Source organism: Rattus norvegicus, chromosome 3, assembly GCF_021556685.1.
Source record: "Rattus norvegicus strain SHRSP/BbbUtx chromosome 3, alternate assembly SHRSP_T2T, whole genome shotgun sequence".
NCBI lineage: Eukaryota > Metazoa > Chordata > Mammalia > Rodentia > Muridae > Rattus > Rattus norvegicus.
The window spans coordinates 59,591,149-59,612,112 of NC_141536.1; the positions used below are offsets into that span (position 1 = coordinate 59,591,149).

At 44.2% G+C, this 20,964-nt stretch overlaps 2 long non-coding RNA genes across 8 annotated transcripts in view; one reads left to right on the forward strand and one right to left on the reverse strand.

The window, feature by feature from the left end:
• The window catches only part of LOC102554395 (uncharacterized), a 29,901-nt gene extending 20,868 nt beyond the window's left edge, over window positions 1-9,033 (forward strand). For 2 of the 4 annotated variants that reach the window (XR_015683600.1, XR_015683601.1), the window contains exons 2-4: window positions 6,847-7,088; window positions 7,911-8,390; window positions 8,726-9,033. This is a non-coding gene — a long non-coding RNA (uncharacterized LOC102554395). Of the gene's footprint in view, window positions 1-5,805; window positions 6,074-6,846; window positions 7,089-7,910; window positions 8,391-8,725 lie in introns of those variants that run through there. The other 2 variants (XR_015683602.1, XR_015683603.1) reach the window with 2 other exon arrangements.
• LOC120101577 (uncharacterized) overlaps window positions 1-20,964 on the reverse strand; it is a 106,740-nt gene that overhangs the window by 4,292 nt on the left and 81,484 nt on the right. Inside the window, exon 2 of one of the 4 annotated variants that reach the window (XR_015683605.1) lies at window positions 5,887-6,020. The exons of the other annotated variants lie outside the window; for them this stretch is intronic. This is a non-coding gene — a long non-coding RNA (uncharacterized LOC120101577). The remainder of the gene's footprint in view (window positions 1-5,886; window positions 6,021-20,964) is intronic. 4 annotated transcript variants of the gene reach the window in all.

Below are 20,964 nucleotides of genomic sequence, written 5' to 3' on the forward strand. Positions count from 1 at the left end.
CCTGGTCATTAGTCTTAAAGGTGGCTCTGGAGGATGGCCATTGTCATCACTTGGCCACTAGGACATAAGTGACTTGTGCAAAATGGAACACCCGCCACTGGCGCCCAGGAGCTCTAACCCTAAAGCTGCTGAAGATGGTTGGAGTTACGGCAAGAGCATGGGCTCTGATTCTGAGGGCTTCCTCCACCCCTGGCACGGCTACGACAAGGTGCTTAACTAGTCTGAGTCTTAGCTTCCTCATTTGTGCAGCACTCGACAGAGAGGATACATGGAGCCCATCCCAGTTCCCAGCACCTAATGGGCACCAGTGTTGTCACCACCCACCTTCTCTCCCCTCCCACCCTCCATGCCACCCCCACCACCCTCACTACTCTCTAGCCCCCATAGTCTTCTCTGTTCCACACTTGGAACATGTAATACCTAGTACCCAATTTGGCTCTTCTATTTTGTTTTGTCCATAGTGAGTTTTGTTATGATAGTTTACACACACATACATACATATAGACATATATACAGACAAACAGACAGATATAATTATAACTTGATTATATTCTTCCCCTACTACTTTCTCCAGTCAAATGTTCTCTTTCTTCCCCCTAATTGCCCCCCTTCAACTTGGTTCTTATTCGAATATTACCTAAGATTCTTTATGTCATGTAAGGACCAGGGCCCAGCTAAAATACACACACACACACACACACACACACACACACACACGGATGGATGGATGGATGGATGGATGGATGGATGGATGGATGGATGGATAGATGGATGGGCGGACAGACAGACAGACATACATATAGATAGACAGACATAGATATTGAGATATATATGTGTGTGTTGTATGTATATATATCATATATATGTTACCATTTATGTGTGATATATACATGTATATGTACATACATATGTATGTTATACATTGTTATATATATAAATTATACATATATCTATATATGTGTGTGTGTATATTCATATGTATGTATGTATGTATGTATGTATGTATAATAGATATGGTTTTTCCAATAACTAACACAGGCAAAGTCTCTTCCATATAAGCTAAGTCTGCCTATTTCAATGTCATTAGGGCTCCTGTGGTTCTCCTTGTCATGTATAGGCCCCACCTTCAGGCTGGTTCTCATCATGGCAGTAAAAGTCCCCAGCACTCTCACCTTCTTTATCGGTAGCCACACCTAATAGCAGAAGACCCAGGCCCTAGTTATCACAATAAACAAGCCCCAAGTCCCACTGAGGCCGGAAGATGGGCCAAGTCCCACAGCCTTTGCACCTTTGATCCCTCCTCGATGGCATTTATAATCCAGAACTGATATCCTTGCCCAAGTACCACTTAAAGAAAGGAATATAGGGAATATGCATCTCACAGGCCACCATCAGGCCCTGTGGCTTCTCTCAGCACTTACAAGGGCTAGAGCTGGAAGTGAGCAAAGTCTTGCTGGTCCCATAGACCCATAGGAACCAAATTCCATATCCAGACCCATAGGAGTTATTCGTTCTGCGCTGACCCCACAGAGAAGACAGACCACACTAAACAGCCGGGGCTTGCATTTGACCTGAGCTTCAGCTTTTACCCTTTGAAAGCTTTGTATTATATCATCTGCGAGTAGTGTGTGTTTATAAAACTCTCATTAAATATGGCACGGAAGGATAGTTTTATAGATTTATCTCACCCATTTGGCTTTTCCTAGGAATAGCACCCTTCATGATGACAGTGACCTTCGGCAAGGGTTAAGCAGGCAAACTGATTCTTTTTTTTTTAAGTTTGTTCAGAACGCAAGTGCTTTCATCTGCCAGCCTTTGAAGTGGATGGTTTAAAAAAGAAATGAAATATTTCACTCTTGACATCTTGAGGGAAAGTCTATATAAATAGGAAACACACATTAAAATCACTGAGCATAAGCAGAAAACAAGTGGTCCTATGTAATTACAAGCGCAGAAGAAGAGATAGGAGGGAGAACAGCTGAAGGATGCTGTCCTTTGAAGCCGCTTTCTGTCAGCGAGACAGAGATGGATTTGCTGGCTCCATACTCTCTGATCTGCAGGTAGAACCTGCCAGCTGCTGATTCTCTGTCACCATTTCAAATATCAGACGGAACCCTGCCATCCTCCAGGGTATTCGAAGCCTTCAGAGACTCCATGATAGTGATCACATTTCTTGTGAAGTCTTTGTTGATCCAAGAATACATATTTTGTTGTGTGAGTCTTCATAAATCAGTCTTTCCGCCCGTTTATCATCCTTGTTGCTTTTCTCTGAACATTCTCCAGTATGTCTTCAACCTGCTAATAATGATGTTTGCAGACCGAGGCGCAACCTTCCAGGCTCGGGACCTCTCATCACATGAGGACAGACGTTGCCTCTTTGCCCCCAACCTGCTGTTTCCACTTACAAAGTTCATATACTGCCAGATCCTGCATGGACCCATGATTCATTGCTATCCCCTGCAAAGCTTTGGGGAGCCCTAGCACTTGGTCTCCTCCTAATATGCAAGGGGCACTCAAGATAAGTCCTCTGGATACGGGAAGAAAGAAAAGCAATGACTTCCTACTTGTGTCGTCCCCTCATCGAGCTATTAATTACACAAAGAGCACAGAGAAGGCGGTGCCTGTTCATCAGGGGTGGATGCAAGGAAAGAGAGGAGCCACCAGAGGGGGTCATTCAGAGATTCAAATGGTTAGACTTCATTGCCACTTAGTTCAACTCTCCATTAGCACAGGCAAAATGAAGTTTAAGAAACTAAAAGATTTCCCCACAGTGACCGAAAACCTTATCTGGAACCCAAGCTCCAGGAGAAACCAATCTAAGGATGTCAATAATGGAGCCCCGCCATGCTTTCAAGCTAAAGTAACTGAAACTCGAGGTCCTCGTGGGGTTTGTTGACCAAGGTTGTTCACAACAGGACGCCCTAGGATGAAGATGGTGGCGATCCAGAGATAACGTCTCCTTTCCTGCCACCCCTAATTGCTGGGACGCTAAGAACTTCAGTAACAGTAACAGCAGCTGTCACCAATGCTGAGCGACTTCTGCACACCTTTCTTTTTCTCTACTCATCCCTTCACATAACATCTTTTTGTGTAATTGTAAAAGACATCTGACTCAGAGTTGTGAGAGCAGTGTGGTGGCTCAGCAGATGAAGGCACTTGCTGACAATCCTGACTTCCTGAGTTCCAGCCCAGGACCTACGTGATAGAAAGATAGAGCCAACATCTATTAGTTGTTTCCTGGCTTCCACACATGCACGCACATGTGCACACATTGAATTTTTTTAGCAATTAATTAAAATAGACATCATCAGCTCAGTTTTACCATGTAGAAACTGAGTCCCCAAGAAGCTAAACACCCAAGAAGCACGCAGCAGAGATAAGGAGCAAGGTCATTTCCGTGAGGCTGCACCTACTCTCCCAGGTTGGTTCTATGCGGCTACACCCCACTCTACTGCTGAACGTAGCTTGTTCCCTTGGTTTCTGTACCATCCTGTCCTTGGCAGTCAATATGGCTTCCTGGTCATTCTGTATTGTTTCCAAGTATTCATTTTGTTTTATGTGCATGCGTGTTTGTGTGTGTGCACCACCTGCCTGCCTGGTGCCCATGGAGGCCAGAAGAGAGAACCAGGGCCCTGGAGCTGGAGCTCTGGGTGGTTATGAGCTGTCGTGTGGTTTCAGGGGATAGGATCCATGTCCTCTGTAAGTAGCAAGACTCCTAACTGCTGAGCCCCCTTCAGTCTTCTTTCTTAAGGACAAGAAATCAACACTGAAGTATAAAGAGGAGAACTGTACCTCTTACTTTAGTTTGGGAAGTTTATCGTTTCCAAAAAAAATTTTTTTCTCTAGAAAATTACAAACTAAAACAATAAACTGGCAAACATGTCACTCACTAACTAGTTAAATAAAAAAAAACAAAACATCAAAACCTCCAATTGTGGTCCCAGTATAGCCACCAGCACCCACAGCAACTCAGTCACTTGCCCTCGTGTCCAGCCTCTCTCTTCGTCTTGTTCAGTCTGTGTCATGGTGTGTGTACACCGATAACCTCTGGCCAGAATGGAAGACATCCGATCAATACCCCAACTACACAGTAGTGTGATCAAACACTACAGTGAAATACTTGATTTAAAAACAAAACGAAAGCACCTGAATTACTTCCCTTTAAAGAAATAAAGCCTAAAGCGAGACCAAATGTCCATGTGGTTAATGCCGTCCTCCGAAATTATCTGTCCATTACAACATCTCTAAGTTGTAACTCCATACAAACTAGCACAAATAAGGTTTTCAAGAAGTAAATTCCTCAGGTAATTCCATATGCCGTGCGAAAGACAGCACGGTTTTAAGGAAATAGTGCTGAAGAAGTGGGAGGCTTTGGTAGATGTAAGGCTTACTGGGTTCTTAGCAACGTTGTAAGGGAATGAGTTTTGAAAGCCCCCCGGGATGTGTAAAACATTCTCCAGTACTTGGGAAATGTTAGTTGAATTTGTTGAGCTGACCCTGGGTAAACCCTTCTGTATTTCCAAGCTTCACTTTCTATATCTATAAAACAGAAACTAATAATAACTTCCTCATCCCACATGGCTATCGTGGGGCTCCCAACAGCGTAATATATATGAAATCATCCTTTAAGCAATAAAGCACCATGCAAAAGTAAGTTATGAAGAAAGGGAACTGGGCCATGGTAACAGCACTGTGGCGAGGACTTTGTGCCAACAACCAGTTGAAAAGTTAATGGTACTTTTAGCTATTCATCCAGATGTCTGGGCAGATTCTCAGTATTAAAACCAAAATAGCCCCTGGCAAACCTTCAGGCAAAGAATGTTAGCAGGAGTTGTGATGTGCATTCTCTGAGTCTCCTGAGTGCCAGATAGGGCAGAGAAAGTTCTGCATAAAGGTATTTATCTGTTAAAAAGGGGTTACACATCTCATGCCCTCCTCAAGGAAAACATTTTGCCAGGCCGTGAGCTGAGTGGATCTACATAGGAGTTAAGTCTTTGTTTTCTACACTGGGGAATAAGCCCTTCTGATCTTACCCTTTAACCCCAGTTCTACAGCAATCAAACCCAGGCAGAAATCTGCACTTGCAAATATTTTTCAAAGATCTGACTAAGCCATTTTTAGATGTTTTCCAGTCTTTTCTGTGCCTCTCCCTCCCACCGAGCACAATTAAAACGGCACCTTTAAAAGGCTATTAAAAAACATTGATTGGCTTAACTGTGCTAATGTCATGGCTTTAAAATAAAATTCTATTAAGTCTTTAAAATATTGCAGACAAGTGCTTTGCAGCAGAAACTCAGGACAACCATCCTGCGGCTCTCCTGCTTCTCTGAGACTTAGTTACTGGCTGTATGAAGCTTATGCACGATTTTGCCTCCGGCTGTTTTAAGTGTCTGGTAATTCTCATTGAATACCTGCCTTAATACACACCAGATATTCTAGCCCACGCATATTTCCAGGCCACAGTGATAACATCCTAACGACATTCAAAGATTTGTCTCGGGAATTATTTCACATCCCGTTGAGCACACTGATCCCCTTCCTGCTTAAATACACATTTGTCCTAGAGAAACCCAGGAACTGGACAGAACAATGCAAAATTATTTTCTTTGTATCTATATGTTTCTCTGGGTGTTTGGAAGAGACCAGCATATGGGGTTAGATAGAAAACTCAAAGAACCAAAGAAAGCTCTCTTCAAAGACAACTTTTCCCCACTCCCTAACTCTACACAACTATGACAGCACAAAGTGAGGAGAGCACCCCAGGTGACAGAAGCCACTGCTGGAACTCTGAAATTCTGCCCAGGCTTCCTCAGGCCCACACCAGTCTGCACTTCCTCTGCTCCGCTCTTCTCCAGCTCCACCCACTCATCCTTGTGAACCACACACCTGACATCCACCGGCCATGGCACCACCCCTCCGCCTGGAATCTCCGAGGAACTCTGAGCTTGTACACCCGCTTCACGCCCACAGACATCTTATGAATTAGCTACCAGGAACCATCGTCAATTTCAGAAGCACCCCTAGGAGAAAGAACTCATTCAATATTGGCTACATTCGTTTGGCTCGACCTTAGGTAAACTTTTCCATGTGTCCAGGCTAAGACCCATGTAAGCTTGCATTTGGCATCTCTCAAGCAGGCGCTCTTTAAATACTGGTTTTTATTTGTTCGGTGGGATCAAGCAAACAGATGCATGCCTGTAATCCCAGCACTCGGGAGGCTGGCGGAGTGTCTCAAGTTTGAGATTATCTTGGGCTATATAGTGAGACTCTGTAGAAAAGAAAAAGAGCAAAGAAAATGGGGGTGGGAGTGGAAAGAGCTCCAGGTTAAGAACATTTGCTGCTCTTCCAGAAGACCTGAGTTCTGTTCCGTTCCCAGTACCCAAGAGAGGTGGTTCCGAACTGCCCATGCTTCAGGTCCAGGGGCTCTGACACCCTCTCCTGGCTTCTATGGAGACTTACAAGTGTAGCACACAAACATGAAGGCACACAAGCACAAATGCGAATTTAAAAAAATCCTTTTGGCTGGGGATTTAGCTCAGTGGTAGAGCGCTTGCCTAGCAAGCACAAGGCCCTGGGTTCGGTCCCCAGCTCCAAAAAAAAAAAAAAAAGAAAAAAATCCTTTTGGTTAAAAAAGCAGAAGGAAAAGGGACAGAGAAGGAGAGTATTGGTGAAAATAATAAACTTCTTTATGTGCAAATATAAATTTAAACTAACCCAGAGCTGTCTTTAATTTCGCCTCCTAGTTGCCTTGTATAGTGGTTCTCCTGTTGTGTGTTTCATAAACAGAGCATAAACTCCATGACCTAAGATCAAAATATTTACAAAGCCGTACTTCTTTCTGCACAGCCAGATATGGAGCTTCTAGGTTTCCCAGCTTCAAGAGGCCCCTCACAGTCATGGCCCCGTCCCTCCAACTACCAAGACTGTAGCACCAAGTCTTCCTCACGCTGCTGTGTGTCTGCTTCTCTGCGACAGAGGCTGGTTCCACTATCAAGGACTCGTGAGACTAGGCTGGACCGCCTGCAAGTTCCAGGATAAACATTATCATTGTAAGGACTTGATCACATCTACAAAGTCTCCTTTTTCAGGTAAGCAGCATGTTCTCAGTTTCCAGAGATTGGCTGTAGACATCCTTGGGCATAACTAATATCATGCTCACCACTGTTGGGTTTTCCCAACTGGCTTGGATGGCTGTAGTGTGGGCAAAATTACAAAGGTTCAGACAGAATCAGGCTATCACAACATCCTCCCTAACTGGCTGGTACCTCTCTGGTACTAACTCCCCAGATGCTTTTGCCTCTGTCTTTCTAGTGAGAGGGCAATCAGTGTGAGGAACATATTTTGGCCCTCTTTAAAGACACACATGCAGCATTGCTTTTACTACACTGATATGAAACTGGTTTGAGCCAGAGTAACAAGTCAGTGTATATTTAAATGAGGTCCATAACTGGATGAGCAACTAACCTTCAATTACAGCAATTCCTACCAGATATTACTTTTATGCGATATAAGAGAAATGGAAGCTGTAAAATAGAATTATCAAGGGTGAATAAAATAATCTAGTGCCCCCAGAATAAAGGTAAAGTCAAAAGAAAGAAAGTGCTATTTTTATGTCTGTGGTATTAACATAGAATAGATTCTCTCATTCAGTAGTATTTTTTGAGTGCTCAATAAATATTCCATTATGAGTTACAGGAAACACAATGCTTGGCTCTAGACCTCGCAACGCTAAGAAAAACAGACATAAAAAGAAACAGTTGAGAGGTGCTGTAGTGCCGGGTACTTTTATGCACACTGCATTAATCTATTTTTCCACCTGTTTGTATACAAATATTTACTCAGCTCACCTCAGAAGAAACAGGCTTGCGGGGGAAGAAAGTAACTTTCCAAATATCTCACTTTTTTTTCAGCTTGGTGGTCTCCTCGTTATTGATGTGATTCTCATCTCCCCCTCAATACACACACAATTTTAATTGCTTTCATCCGCCTCCCCCCAAAGAAAGCAGTAAAAAGAGAGGGATTGCTGAAGACAGGAGCCCTTTGGGCAGTTAGAAAAACAATAGAAAACAAAACCATCTTTGGATGTGACAGAGGTTGTCAATCAAGAGAGCAAACAAGGGGAAGAAAGAAGAGGAAGAAAGTACACCAGACGCTGTCTGCTATCACCCCTCTCGCTGAGCGGCTGGAGAGACAGCCTCAAACATTTAAGAAGTGCAGGTTCTCAAGGAAAGAGATGGTTGAGCTTGGAGGAGGTGGTGGAGGTAAGGAGGGGTGCCACCTGTCCTTGAAGAAGGGAACCCATACACAACTCCAGGATAGCAGCTTCCCAGACTGTGGATGTCATCATCCTCTGAAAGGGATGTGGAAAAAGAAGTCTTCATGGAGCCAAGGTGTGTGGAATAAAGGTGCTACAAGCTATCCTCAGCATGAAGATTAATTCACTTTCTAATCAAGGAGAACTGATCAATGTGGTATCAGAAGCATCCAGTGATTTTGTTGGTTTGGTCTGGTCTGGTCTGGGTTGGGTTGGTCTGGATTGGTCTGGGTTGGGTTGGGTTGGTCTGGATTGGTCTGGGTTGGGTTGGGTTGGTCTGGGTTGGTCTGGGTTGGTCTGGATTGGTCTGGGTTGGGTTGGGTTGGTCTGGGTTGGATTGGGTTGGTCTGGGTTGGTCTGGGTTGGGTTGGGTTGGGTTGGGTTGAGTTTTGCCTGGGTCTTCTCTTCCAGCTTTGGAGCTTTTTCTACTATCACCAGGACCCATCTGGATATTTCTTTAGAATCTTCTCTCCATCAGAGGCTAGTGCCCTCTGTACACAAACTTCATTTTCCCAAGAACCAGACTGGACAAAGCTGGACTCCAAAATTCCACATCCTGCAAATGCCAGAACCATTTAAAACTGAATTTTTCTGTAGATCTGAAATGCTTGAACTGAGTATAAAGATAAGTTTTCTCCTAATAACATGACAAGTGTAGAAATTGTTATGAATGATTCAAACTGTATAGACACACAATATTAAAGACATGCAAAGATGGAGAATGTGACAGTGTTTTCTAGATTCACAGACACTGACAGACAATAGCAAACAAGTCAAGAATTTCTTAAGATCTGCAACAAAATATGTATCTAAATAGAGACACAAAATACCATCACTAAATTACACTTACTATGAAAGAAATGTTGTATTATGAGTCACAGGCTCCCTCCAGGCCACCTGTTATAGTGTACCTTACTGGGTGGGTGGGTGGGTGGGTGGGTCAGTATGGTGCTAGAAATGAGACCCAGGGCTTTGGGCAACCTGGGTAAATGCTCTCCTATTGCATCCACACAGCATACCCTTTTAAAACTACTTAATGTTGTGTCTTTAAATAGATAAATTTCTGAATTTTTCTTTTCCTATGTGTGTTCATTTGAAAGAGATCCATGTTCTGAGTTGTTGGATTTTGATCACCCCTCCTTAAGCATCTTTCATCCACATAGAGACATGTACTCTACCCCTCTACATCCCAGCACCTCCTGGCTCTTCCTCAGCTGTGCTTTGATGTACCAGCCTGGTGTGATGTATCATTTGTTACTGACCTAGTCTAGAAACGAAGCACTAAGGATATTTTATACATCAAGCAAGGGACTCTGTCTTTCACATTCAATGTAAATTTTCTAATACTGGGTTGGCATTAATTGGTTTTTCACCTATGACCTCAGATGCCAGGTTTCGTGTAGATATAATTCATCACACAGAAAGCTGAGGGCATGGCTCTTGAAACAGGACCATGTTCTCTGTATGTAAGAATAAGAAACTGTCCACCTTCCCATTCTGCTGGCCTCACCTCACACGATCAGAATACACCCAACGATTACAACAAGCATGGGCCTTTCACAGCCTGCCCCAGAGTTTTGCACAATCGAGAAAGCTCCTGCACAAGAGGCTCCTGGCTCTGCCCACTAGGCGGTGAAGACCTTTGGCCAGGGTTCATACTGGTCACCAAAAGCAATCACAGATCACCACGCTGTGCAAGGGACTGAACAACAATGAAACTATAGCCATCATGAGATAATGGACTAGAGGCAAGAAGATGGAGACACTTGGCCTGAAAAATGGGGAGAAGTAAGGTAGAGATAAGAGATTATTGTTGACATGATGATGGTGATGGTGGTAGTGGTGGTGGTGGTGATGATGATGATGGTGGTGGTGATGATGGTGGTGGTGGTGGTGGTGATGGTGATGGTGGTGGTGGTGGTGGAGGTAGTGGTGGTGATGGTGATGGTGGTGGTGGTGGTGATGATGATGGTGGTGGTGGTGGTGGTGGTGGGGTTATCGAGATTGCGCAGCAGTTAAGAGCACTGTTATACAGTCATGAGGACCGAGTTCATATCCTAGTACCCACGTGACAAGACAGGCATCCAGCACATGCCTGTAACTCCAGCTCTCGGTGTGAAGCACAGACTGAAGGATCTCTAGAGCTTGCTTCTAGCATAGCTGAGAAAATGCAAACCCTAGTTTCAGGGAAGATCTCTCTCTCTCTCTCTCTCTCTCTCTCTCTCTCTCTCTCTCTCTCTCCAAAGGAATAGGCAGAGAATGATAGGAAAAACATAAAATATCCAATGCTGTTTTTCTAGCCTCCATGTTTGTGCGCAGGCACACATACACATGTGTAAGACCACAGACAATAAGTTAATCTTTTAGAGATATTATTATTTGTCAGGAACACCTGAGCAAAGAACAGAGTAAGCAAGCCATAGCCATTCTTTCATCTCAGTACAAATCACAAGGGTTAACACAGGACTTTTATGTCCCTTCACCTCTACACAATGAATGCTCATTAAGCAGATAGCTGTTGTCACTGAGGAGCAGCCTCACCAAGGTGACACCCCCTCCTTCAATCTTCAATGTGACTCTAGCACTTGCAGATACACTCATTATCCAGTACCCTTGCTGTTCTATAAGGAGAAGGAATACGACCTCATTTTACAGATGTGGGGGTCATCACTCAAAAAAGAAGAGGCTAGAGAGACAACTCAAGGGTTAATAGCACGCATTGATCTTGCAGAGGACCAGAGCTTGATTCCAAGCATCCACATCAAGCCTCTCACAACCACCTGTCACTAGAGCTCCCAGAGGATCCGACACCTCCAGCATCCACAGACACCTGCACTCATGCACATATGCCCCGCACACAGATACACACGTTCACACAGTCAAAAGTAAAATACATATTTAAAAGCAAGATGGAATGACTTAAGCAAGGTCACATAGGTGCTCGTTTCTAGAAGGCTTCCTGGAACTAGGCTCCCTAGTCCGGAGCCCTTGATCTCATCCTTGGAGAATCAAAGAAGCCTAGAGTTTCTCTGCTTATCTACCTTTCTCATTACTGTGGAATCAATGGGCACCTAATGCTGGGAATCCAAATCATTATAACCCAGACCATTAGTCATGCCCCACCGCATAATGAGTTTAATCAGTGTTACCTTTGTGTTTCAGATTCCTCGTCCCTAAGGTGGATATTGACCACCTACCCACCACCTTGTACAGTGTGTTGAGGAGTAGATAAGTCAATGCGTTTATAGCAGCTGGAGAAGAACTATAGTGAGAATCCCACTTCCTTGAGGCTGAAGCCTGTCTGAAGGCAGGTGTTCCCCACTCCCTGTTCAGAACTAACAGCCGTTTGGTGTTTCTCCGTTTTATTTGGAGCTCAGGGCCATGTTGAGGCTTAATCTAGAGTCTGAAGCATTTCCCATCTTTTGACTAAAAAGTATTTTCTTCTTATGTGTTATGTTCTTATAAGATTCTGCACACTAAAAATAACAATGCTTATGAAGTTGTAGAGAAAAAACAACCTCCTAAACACTGCTGGTAAGAATATTAGCGCCGCCACTGTGGAAACTGTGGTAAAGGTTCCTCAGAAACCTAAAAACAGAACCCATACAACCCAGGTGCACCACTATTGGAGGTAAAGGGAATGAACTTGTGATATAAAAGAGATACCTGGGGCTGGAGAGATGGCTCAGTGGTTAGAGCACTGACTGCTCTTCCAGAGGTCCTGAGTTCAATTCCCAGCAACCACATGGTGGCTCACAACCATCTGTAATAGGATCTGATGCCTTCTTCTGGTGTGTCTGAAGATAGCTACAGTGTAATCATTAAATAAATCTGAGAGAGAGAGAGAGAGAGAGAGAGAGAGAGAGAGAGAACTGCACACTAAAAATAACAATGCTTATGAAGTTGTAGAGAAAGTATGTTTACTGCATACACAGTTCATGATAGCCAAAATAGGAAACCACCCTAGGTGTCAACAACAGGTGAAGAATATCCCATACACACAGCAGCAGAATTTATTTAGCCATGCAGGATGAAATCACCCTGTTTGCAGGAAAACGGGGAACCAGGGATTATCTGGAGCAAAACTGGCCAAACACAGAACAATAAGTATTGCTTGTTGTCTCTTATATGTGGAAACATTTGTGGGATGGCCATCGTGGGAACAGGGTAAGGAGAGTAAGAAGAGATTGGAGAACAATGGGTGAGACTGAGCAAACCACACATACATAGTGTGCATATACGTGCACACGCATGTACACACACACACACACACACACACACACACACACACAGAGGAACGTCCCAGTGACACCTACCGATGTACACAACTCAGAGACCTAACGTTTTAATAAAAATGAAATCATGAGAAAGGACTTTGCCCACTACATGATTTTTATTGTTTTTAATAGTTATGTTAGAAACTATCATGGTTTCTTTACATCTTCCCAGACACTGAGAACAGTTGAGTTTCCCATTACTCCCTGAGGAGATCTGTTTCCTGGCTGAGCAAAGGAAGGCTTGGGATGCAGAAGGGCTGGCTGGGTCAAGGTCACTCAGCTCGTTAGAGTTTGAATCTCTCTGTGGGACTGAAGCCTTGAGGATTTCCTCAGTCTAAATCCACATATGTGCTCAGCCTACCTTCCCGGCCAGCAACTATCAAGTCTACAGTCTAGAGTTAATGAAAGCAGGGCCTACCTCAGAACCACAAAGGACTCCATTTTCACCACCTCCTGTGCAGAGGACATGTTTCATTGACCTAGTGTCAAAAAGACAGCTGATAACCTTCTGGTTCCAAGATGTGGATCTTGGTCACAATTTGTTACGTCTTAAGGTGTGTTGTAACCAACAGGTCCCGGCTTGTGTTTTGATGCTCTCTCCCTAGTACTACATATAACCAGCTTTCTAAATTTTTACAGTTTCCATTTACCTGTTATTGTTACTATCATTATTATTATTGTTATTATTGTTTTGTTGTTATTATTATTCATTCCTTCTTCTTTTCCTCCTCCTCTTTTACTTATGCAGTTTAATACCAGTTCTAATAAGAAGCAGACCGCCACACCCTGCTGTTTTCCTTGGTCAATTTAATGAGCAAATTCCTATTCTCTCATCACTGTCAGAAAATGTCTGCTAAAACCGGACCAAGGAGGGCTGGTATGGAAACCCACTTAATCTTCCCATTGGCTGACTGACCAGAGAAATGATATTAAGCTACTGTGAATCTTTCCAGTCATTCAGAAAAGACAAAACTCTAAAAAACACAGTACTCTTAACTGTGTTAAGAAAAACAGTTTGAATAGAAGAAGAAAATGTCACCAAGATGGATATTCTAATTCTCTGTTGCAAAGGCTGTTTATCTCCCTCTGAAAGAAGTCGCACGTCTGAGGGGAAATGGAGGAGGCATCTGCTGTGTGGCCATGTGCTCGTCCACTCAGTGGCATTTTCTGGCATCCCCAGCCACCAGGGAGTTTTAAGGCTGCTTTAGCTTTCCTGTGCTTATCAACTAAAAACAGCTAACTACCCAACAGGCTTTGCAGTGTGCCCTGATTCCGGCTCCTCCCAAGGACAGGCCGCCGCCTTTAAAAACGGATTACAATAAGAACTAAAGACAGTGATTTTCTTCAGGAATGGATGGACTCTTAGTCCAGCACAGTTCTCATTTAGCCATTTTTTTTCTTGAACAAGAAGCCGGAAAATCTGTCATTCTATCTCACACAAAGATACCCATAATCTGCTATCAGCATTCAGTTTGATAAAAGAGCCATTTCCCCTTTCTCACAATCCACTACTGGCAGCGACAAGAGCCCAGTGCGATCCAACCCGGAGCACGTGGCATTTCTGGCTGTGATACAAAGGACTCCGACATCCTCCTGAATATTTGATGACCCTGGGGACCCTGCAGTGTAGCGCTGCTGTGGGAACATCTGAGGCCGCCAGCGGGCACAGCTGTCTTTGTCTTCCCACGCTGCTCAGAGCTGTGGTTGTGGGGAGCTGCAGAAACGGAAAGGGGGAATCAGTCTGTCTGGTTCTCGGTTGCTGATTTCTGCACCACCGCCCCTTTATTGCCTCTCTGTGCCTCCACATCTCTTCACCTCGCTGAAAGCTGTGTCCTATAGAGAAAGGAACCGGTCTCTCAAGGGAAGCGCTGTGGCTTTTGGTCTGGGACTCTGCCCTAGAGGTGGTCAGGATTGAATGCTGCGGTTTCCTGGGCTATGCTGAAAACAGGGTCCACATAGTGTTTTCACATCATTCAGGGAGGAACCGGAGGCTTCTGATAAGGAAAAAGCCACAGACTGGCAGTGGTAATGTTCACCTCTAATCCCAGCACTCGGGAGGCAGAGGTGGATGGATCTCTGAGAGTTCGAGGCCAGCCTGATCTACACAGCAAATCCCAGGCCATTTAAACCTACATACAATATGACCCTACCTCCTCCCTCAGAGAGAGAGAGAGAGAGAGAGAGAGAGAGAGAGAGAGAGAGAGAGAGAGAGAGAAGTAAACAAGAGAAAGAACCTGTGTATGTCTTGCAATAAGACAGTTTCCCTTCCTAATTTCTGTGAATGATGCAGGCCACACACAAAACCTGAACCCCCTCATTTCAACCAGCATGGTAAGGTGGGACTGCAGCTACATGCACACCACAGGAGTGACTGACTGTTAGTAATAAGCTGCTTCAAAGCAGGATACCACAGTCACAGTTGCTGAAGCTGTGAAGCCCCACCCAGCAGTCTGAATAAAAGTCATCTTGTTCTAGGCCCTCCTCCTATACTAGTGACCGGTGACATTTTTGCCTAAATACTGTCAGCTCAGGACTGCCTGCCTTCCTGTGGGTATCATGTTTTTTCAACACCACTTAGAAAGTTCTTTAGCTAAGGACACTTCTGGGTCTGGGGTAGGCCAGTAAGGCCAAAGGATGGATCCTTCAACAAAGAAAGCTAGAAAGGCACTTTATTTTTTTCCCACTAGCTTAATCTTGACATTTAGATAACAACTTCTGACCAAACATTGCCACAGAAGTTTCCAGTGCAATCCCACTTACAGCTGGACCCCAAGTCCTCTCAAATATTTTTTTGGATATTTCATTGGATTGGTAAGGTGAATTAAATAGACCTATTTTTTTTTAATAGATCATGCTTTGAGCAGAATATCACATCCCCTCTGCTTCTCAGGAACTAGCCCCTGACCAGATCACAGCTCAACCCCTAGATGGGAGTTTCTTTCATCTAAAGGCAGGTAGGTACCTTACTGGATGTCTTAGTTTGGATCTACTGTTCTGAGGAAACACCATGACCAAAAGCAGCTTGAGGAGGAGAGGGTTTATTTGGCTTCCGTTCCTATCACTATTCATCTTTGAAGGAAATCAGGACAGAAACTCCAGTGGGGCAGAAACCTGGAGGCAGGCACTCATGCAGAGGCCATTGAAGAATGCTGCTTACTGGCTTGCTCCCCATGGCTTGCTCAGGCTGCTCTCTTAGAGCACCCAGGACCACCAGCCAGAGATGGCACACCACTCATGATGGGCTGGGCCCTCCGCCATCAGTCACAGGCTTGCCCACATGCAGGAGCAGTAGGTGCATTTTCTCAATTGAAGTTTCCTCTTCCCAAATTACTCTAGTGTGTGTCAAGGCCAGCCTCACCTACATAGCAAATTCCAGGCCTTTTAAACCTAATTACTCCAGTGTGTGTTCGGTTGATTCAGAACTCACCAGCACGCTGAGGTAATCCTTGTCCCTGGGATTGAGTGTGATCCCTGAACTTGGCCTTTCTTAGCTGCAGAAAAAGAAAGATCAAGGAGCTTAAGAGGGCTCCTCAGCCCACATGGTCCTTCCTGGGATGGGGCTAACCACCTGAATCCTGTCACTGGGCTCTGACAAGTTACCATACACTAGAAAACATTCTGACCGTCTCCGGACTAAGGCAGCTGGACACTGGTAGATTATTAGGAGGCTAAGTAGGACACCAAACTGGGAAGAAAGGTCCCCTTCTATGCTTGTCTGAGCAATGCAGACTGCCCCCCTCATTGTAGTCTCCTATGCTGATGCAAATAAGGTTCTATTATTAAGCTTGCCTTCAAACTACACCAGACAATTATTCTTAAGTCTCTCGAAATCCCAAAATAATCACTTGCAAATCATTTAAAACTGCCAAGGCAGCAGTGTGTGATAGCATGGGCTGGAATACCACAAGAAGCTGATGCATGAAGAACACAAGTTCAAGGCCAGCTTCAGCTACAGAGCCAGACCACGCCTCACATAAAAAACTAAAAACAAGAGAAGCTACTGCTCGAATGCCAACCCAAAAGGACTAGGTCAGAATCTTCAGTGTTGGGGATCAGCAGTTCTTCACTGAAAGTCCGAATGCCCAGCTGAGGTGGGAGCCCCTGGTGGCAGCCACTGAGGCCGAGTGTTACTTCACAAATGCCCAGTGGTTCCAGCAGTAAAGGTTTTTTGAGAAATTCTGTTGTACACAACCTCTCTCTGGACATAGTGGGACTCTGATTTCCTGAAGCATTTGTTCCTGTGAACATGTCTTACCATTTGTCTAATGACAGCCTGCTCCATTTCCACTAACAAGACTTCCGATTTCTAGAAAGATCTCTTACCATTTTAAGAATAAGATAGACAGAGAGGAGTTGGAGGGAGAAAAAAGAAGGGGGAAGTGAAATGATTATATTTTAGTTTTTAAAATGGTTTTAAAAGAAAAGGCACAGAGCCGGGCAAAGATGACCCATGCCTTTATTCCCAGGACTTAGGAGGCAGACGCAAGCTAATCTCTGAGTTCAAGGCCAGCCTGGTCGGCAGAACAAGTTCTAGGACTGCCAGAGCTACTCAGAGAAACTCTGTCTCAAAACAAACAACAAATATAGGTATATAAGAAAAGGTAGAGGGGCCTTTGGGCCGCCATCATTTAAGCTGAGTTGTGCCAATAATCAAAACATGACACTACAAAATACAAAGTCATTCATTGTTCATTCTAAAGCCAAGCAATGGCTGTGATCTGATTCCATTGGAAGGATCCAAAATGATCAGGAAATTAGTAGCACTGGGTGTGGTCAGGACATCCATCACCCATCCACTTACACGGCTAAGTTCAGAGTAATTAAAGGGATGTATGGATATTAGATACTATCTGTAATGTTTCCACGTACACTTACCAGCTGCCTAAACAAATATGTGTCTCCATATCATAAGGTTTCATCATTGAAATTATTATCTGGAATGCAGAAGTCTAGAAAAAGTAATAATTAAAAAAAGCACATGGACTCTGATTTATAAAATGTTGGCATTACAACTTCTTTGAAAAGAGTTTTTTTGTTGTTTTGTTTTGTTTTGTTTTATCGTTTTTTGTTTGGTTGGTCTTTTTCTTTTGAGGTTTCAGCTAACATCTGGCAGTGCACATCAGTGCTGACCGACTGCCCACAGCTGGTATTAATAGGATAGAGCAATGTTATGTTTCCTGGTTAAAATGTCCAAGCCAAAAGTGATTCTCGCAAGCAAACTAGTCTGCTAGAAATTCAGTCTGAATTCTGCCATCAAGTTGCACAGTATTTAAACAGGAGGGCACCCCTTGGTTATCTCCAGATGTACTCACAGCCCCTAAGACAGCAAATCAAGACTGCAGACCTGGAATCCAAACTGATAGAGTTGTCCCTACTGAGAAAAACAGGAAACTAAAGAACAAGAACACCTCACCAAAGCACTGTTCTCTAGAACCTTGCTTGCCATGCATAGGCAAGACACATATGTTCATGGTGCATCAGCCTTGAAGGCTGACTAGCTGATTAGCCAAAGGAAGACAAAGTAAAGAAATGGAGTCTGCAGGTTGTCAGCACACAGCACAGCTGCAACCCCGGAGTGCCCCAGTCTCTTGGCTAACACTCCCCGGTTTATGTGGCTTACCTCACTTTCCCTAAGAGAACTATTTATGAAGAGTCGGGGTTCCTTCTTTGGCTGGGTAGAAGTGCCGCCCTTGAGCCTTGAGCATCCTTGGAATATAAATGCCTCGTTGGCCCTGGGGGAACCCTAAGGACTCTCCTCCATACATAGATTTCTCTTCCCCTCCCCAAGCAATGAAATTCTACCATGAGCAAAGCCCACACACTCAAGTCACTAAGCCTTTTACACGCGGCATCTTCTTCCACTCCAAGCAACGTTGCCTCAGCTAAGGTCCCTTCCCCCGCATTCTCATGGAGGGACCGACTTGACTCTGTATCGTGGGGCCGTGGGCAGGCATCGTCCTCCATCTTCTTCCTGCTCTCAGCACTTCTCTCTCCCGCCGCTTCCCCTCCGCTCTCCCGTTTTCAATCTCCATGTGACCCTGAACAATAATCCTATTACATCCCTGAACTCTCTCCAGGACATCCATCCCCATCCACCTTTTTAATGGCATTGTTAATGATTTGAAGGGAGTAAATCACAGTCAAGATAATGGCTGCAAAAAATTAATAGACATGATTTTTATGATATAATATACTAGTGTACTAATCGTGAGAACAGTTAATTGAAAAGCACTAAATATTTTATTATCCATTCAGCATTCTGTTTATTCTTTCTCCCATTCTGAACTTTTTACCTATTATTCTTTCATAATTTCCCATAAAGGAAAACTGCAGAGTAAGATAAAGGGGATTCTAATCTCTACATCTAATTACAGAAATGAGTAAATCACCATTTAACATGTCATAATCTTAAGAAAAAGGAGCAAGGCACAATTCAAGGAGAAGCTAACGCCTTAAGCTTGGGAGAAATCTAACTGAAGAGCTGTTGAAATATTTGTTTTTAAAAAAATGGAGTCTCTTTTTTTCTTTCTTCTAATTCTAGAGAAAGAGTATCCATAGTCATTCTCATAAAGTGTTTGCAGTTAACTGAATTGGTTTTTACTGGGTTTCCTGACTGTGGGTCGTGTGCCAGGGAAGAGCCCTGTCCTTCATCCCTGAAGCTTTAGCCCCAAGAAGCCTGGGTCTGACAGAGAGTGCGCAAACAATATCGTGTACAACTCTGGAATCCTGTTCCCTTTAGGACTGCTGTGCGTCCATTCGCATAAGCCTCCCCAACTGGAACATCCACCTTTCCAGCATCAGATTACCAATGCAGCTTCCCCTCATGCGAAGCCACGCTATTTCCACATCTAATAAATTCCAGTAAAGACTCAGCCCTCAGACTTGACAGTTAGTTTACATTGGATTTTGTTTTGTTTCTTGGATTGGGAAGAGGAGAAAAACCATCATACCGTATAAATTCTTGAAACCTAACAATCCCCTACCACGCGCACTCTCATCATCTTCATCTCCGAGAAGTGAGATGGCAGGCTTCCGGGCCAGGTCCACTCAAGCAGAGCTGGCTCCAAGCTCCATCATCAAATGCACCAAGTTTCTCTTTGATTCTTCCACCCTCCATATCAGGCCCCTCTGTCACCATCTCCCACGCTGTCCCTAACCCCTGCTCACCACCACCCCGCTCAATGGACCATGGCTTTCCCATCCAGAACTCTTAGAGACCGAAAAGAAGATTATTGTTGGAATCTCAAGCTCCTGGAGACACAGTCTTTGGTGATTAATCCCTGAACCTAAAAGAATTTCAGAATTATCTAGGAGCCTGTGACATATACCAACTCTAGGGTCCGTGGGTTCCCTGGAGAGCAGAAAGATCTGCCCCTGTGATTTGTCACCACCAACCAGGGATGGTCAAGGCCTCTGGGGTCATACCACAGTCCCCCATGTAAGATCCTTCCCAAACACCGGGAAGTTTGATGCCTGGAATGGGAACTGGAGGGGTTAATTTACCAGGAAAGGTAGAAACCATAATAACACCTTCATGACAGAGAAAAACGATCAGTGGAACTAGCCATGGCCATAGATTTCACTAAACAGCGTGTGCTCTGCAACTCAATCAGCTGAGCCCTCCAAATTGAGAAGTTTGATCAGCTAATTGTATCAAGAAAGAAAATGGCATTGGCTCTTTTTAATTTCTTCATTATTGTAAAAGGCAGGATTTATAGGTGTGCATAATGCTTTCCTTCCCCAGAAATGAGAGTGAACGCAGGCCATCTACACCCAGTTGGCTCCTAAACCACCTACTTGGCTAGAGTGGCTGACCAGCAAGCTCCCAGGACCCACTTTTTTCCTGCCACACTTGTACTGAGGTCACAGAGGAGCTATCATGCTCAGCGTTTTTCTCCTCTCTTTACGTGGGTTCTGAGGATCTGAACTCAGGTCTTCAGGCTTGTGTGGCAAGAAGTTTACTGACTGAGCCATCTCCTCAACTCCACCTCCACAGCTCTCCCTTTCAAGGGAGCCTCTTTAATGTCTACAAAGGTACTCTCATGGCATCTACCCCGCTTGAAGGGACACAGTAGGCCCCTGGATGTCTCAAGGTCTCTTTCGACACCTTGGGCTCCATTCAGCCGGTCCTCTCCAATTAAAGATGTCTGATGCAAATGAGGATGCTATGGTTCGAGTGTGATTGATTTAAGGGGGTATTTTTTATATCATAGTAAATTCCTATCTCAATAATAGATAATTATAATGCAATTAGACACATTATGATGATAAATTAAGACTCTGATCATCTGAACCATGACAACTGTTATTTGTTGAAGAAATAATGTCACTGAGTTTCTAGATAGCCAAAGGTGGTTAAGCTTGGACGACCCT